Source organism: Budorcas taxicolor, chromosome 13 (assembly GCF_023091745.1).
Source record: "Budorcas taxicolor isolate Tak-1 chromosome 13, Takin1.1, whole genome shotgun sequence".
NCBI lineage: Eukaryota > Metazoa > Chordata > Mammalia > Artiodactyla > Bovidae > Budorcas > Budorcas taxicolor.
The window spans coordinates 76352991-76356636 of NC_068922.1; positions in this window are offsets into that span (position 1 = coordinate 76352991).

Consider the following 3646-nt stretch of genomic DNA (forward strand, 5'->3'; position numbering starts at 1 on the left):
CCATAGCTGACATTCGGTTCATTCTTTGTGTTGTATATTCTATGAGTTTTCAGTCATAAAACAGCGTTATCCACTTGCAGTATCATACAGAATATTATAGTTTCACTGCCCTAAAAATCCACTGAGCTCTGCCTGTTCATCACTCCCTCTCCCCAAACCCTGGCAGCCACTGATCTTCAGATCTACACTCTCCACAGCTTTTATCTTTTCCAGGATGTCATATAGTTGAGATCATACAGTATGTAGTCTTTTCAGATTGGTTTTTCACTTAATATACTTTTTAATGTTTCTCCATGGCTTTGTGTGGTTTGATAATATTCCATTGTCTGACTGTACCACAGTTTTTATCCATTCACTATTAAAAGGTATCTTTGCTTGCTTCCAAGGTTTGCCAGTTATGAACAAAGCTGTAAACATTCACGTGCAGTGAAGTTTTCAGCTCTTTTTGGGGAAATGCAACGAGTACAACTGCTGGATCGTATGTTGGGAGTGTGTTTAGTTTTGTAAGAAACTATACCCAACTGTCTTTCAAAATCTCTTTTGCCTTTTTCAGAACTTTGAAATTAATCTCTATTGTACTTTCTAGACCCCCCCACAGTGCTTAGAGGGCTTCCCTAGTGGCTCAGAAGGTAAAGAATCTGCCTGCGGTGTGGAAGACCTGGGCTTGATCCCTGGGTTGGGAAGATCCCCAGGAGAAAGGCACAGCTACCCACTCCAGTATTCTGGCCTGGAGAATTCCATGGACAGAGGAGCCTGGCAGGCTACGCAGCCCGTTGGGTTGCAAAGAGTCGGACGAGACTGAGCAACTTCCGCTTTCACAATTTTAGAGATAGGCAATTAGAACAATTTTAAAAAACAAAACAAAAAACTGGTGGCACTGGGAACGTCATTGTGAATTCACAAAAGTCCAGGAGAAAGAGTAAAACTCTAGAAGCCTCCAGAGGGAGGGAGCTGATCTCAAGCTCAAGACCAGGGACTCAGAGCACCTCCCTGGAATGAAGTAGCACCTTTAAGCTTGGGAGACTTACTCCCAACAGGGAGGGTGAATGACAGGCAGTGTACACAGCATGCTGCTGCTGCTACTAAGTTGCTTCAGTCGTGTCCGACTCTGTGCGACCCCATAGACGGCAGCCCACCAGGCTCCCCTGTCTGGGATTCTCCAGGTACACGGCATAGGGCAGAATAAAGACCTTTTGGACCTGCAGGGTCACAGACCTCTTATCTGAGCCCTTTCTCAGGAAGTTATGGGAGGAGGATGCGCTCCACCAGCAAGGGGCGGGGCAAGAAAGCGGATGCCACGGGACACCTCGACCAGGATGTGGGAGATCCTTCCCAAGGGAGGGGGCAAAGGCCCCGGGATGGATTCGGGGCACAGAGGAAATTCAGAGTCATGGCTCTGAAGCAGGTCTTGAGGGCAACTGTTCCCAGAGGGATGTGGCCAAGAAAACCATAAATCGCCCCTTGCGTGATGGTGTGACCATTCTGAGAGGTGGGTTTAGGCAGGGCAGAGAATTTAGGGATAGATTAGTGATTGGCACATAGAAAGCTAAGGAAGCGGGAGAAGATCAAGGTAATTACTCATTATAGAGTGGGGAAAAAAACCCAAAAATTTTAAAGAGAGGCAGTTAAATTTCTCATCACCCAGCTCATCTGGGATTTTTTAAAATGTACTATGAGGTTTATGATATGATTCTACCAGGTTGATGGGAGAGAGTGAAGTGTGAGTAGGGCTGGTCTAAGAATGAAATCCTGAACATTTTTCTTTTCGCTTTAGGATTTTTGCCATTAAAATTTGAGTACAGTTGCTTTACAGAGTTGTTAATTTCTGCTGTACAGCAGAGTCAGCCAGCTATATGTAAATATATATCCCACTTAGGTTGCCGCAGAGCACTTGAGTTCCCAGTGCTATATAGTAGCTTCTCATTGGTTATCCCTTTTATACAGAGTAGTGTCTATACGTCAATCCCAACCCCCGCTTTTGCCCCTTCATAATTTTGTTTCCTAGTAGGAAGGTAATGAACAAAGAACAAGTGACAGGGTAAGCACTATACTTTAGAAGATAGAGGTAAACACTCACAGAAACACTAAAATTGCTGAAAACTGTTGTTCCTGGAGAGTAGAAATCAGGTGAGGGGCTGGGCAGGGATCTACAGTTTTTATTTATCAGCCTCTAATCCTCTACAGCTTTGATTTAAAAAATATAACTTAAAAAAAGGTATTTTTTGAGTAGATTTTACATCTGTTACCAAACCAAGTTCATTTATTTCACTTGGTGTGCAGCAAGCCAAAACACTGAGTCATCAAGGTCTGTAGCAAAACAACGTAAAATAAATAAAGTGAGAGGAGGTTCTCGCAAGGCAGCCAAGCGAGGACACCCAGAGGCAAAGAGCTGGGGTATTTATAGGATAAGGAATAAAGCAGCAGGGCGAGCTGAGCACGGGGAGCGTGGGGAGAGGTGATTGAAAATGAGAAAAAGGTGCAGCCACCACTGTTCTGCGCAGGTGGAACGAGGCCAGAGGCCTCTGCGCGGCCAGAGGGCATGAGGCACAGACACCGGCGCTTGCCCAGCTGGAAGGCTGGCGGTCCCGTCCAGCCTCAACCAGCTCAGCGTGGACTAGGCACAGCTGGCTCCAAGTTCCTGGAAAACATCTTGAGCAAACACCGTATTTAGGTTACAGGCAGCTTGGAGGACAAGCAAGGTTTAAAATGACCTTGTTTAGTGAAGGCAGGTGTAACAGATTGAACCCTGAGTTTCACATATAAAGAAATGCTTCACCATTTTCCCAATTTCTTTCTTACTCAATGATAGAAACAGTTTTAAACTTCTGTTCGCTGCGCAGTATTCCTTTGTAATGTTACTGGCGCCTGGTTTGATAATAGGCATGTGGGTTGTCCTCAAGTTTTCCCTCCTACGGGCGAGTCTGCTACAAGCATCTTCCTGTGTGTGTTCCCCAAGTGAGATTCCTCAGACTGCCTTTGCTGGGTCAGAGGGATTAGCTGCTTAGTTTGTTTTGTTTTTTTAATATTTATTTATTTGGCTGTGCCAGGTGTTAGTTTTGGCACTCAGGATCTTCCATCTTCATCGTGATCTAGTTCCTTGACCAGGGATTGAACCTTGCCCCCTGCACTGGGAGCGTGGAGTCAGCCACTGGACCTCAAGGGAAGTCCATTGCCTCTTAGTTTTAATAGATAATCCCAAATTGCCAAGCACTAGTCCAAAACAGCCATAATAACAGCAGGTTTTTTTTAAAAAATAATGTATCTGACTCAAGGTTGATTTTCTTTTCTTCCTTGTTTTTTTAAGCTGAGAATTTTCTGGTTGATCGCATCCACCATGTGTCTGCTCAGCCTCTCTGTGCCCTCAATTTCTCCCACAAACACGGAGTGACTGCTCAATTCTCCAGGCCCTGGCTGTGACACCACATGGTGATGGAGGGTCCAAGCCCTGTCTCGAGAGCCCAGAGCTGGGAAAGAGATGCGCGAAGGGATGCTCAAAGTACAGGGCAGAGAGGGCCGTGGGGAAAGAGGAAGAGCTGTGGGCTCACACGTCTCAGTGACCGGCTGGCCTTCTTCTCAGGACATCTTCATCTTGAACTGTCTTCCTTCCAGAAGCTCCGTCCGGGAGCCTCTGAGCCACTCATCTCTC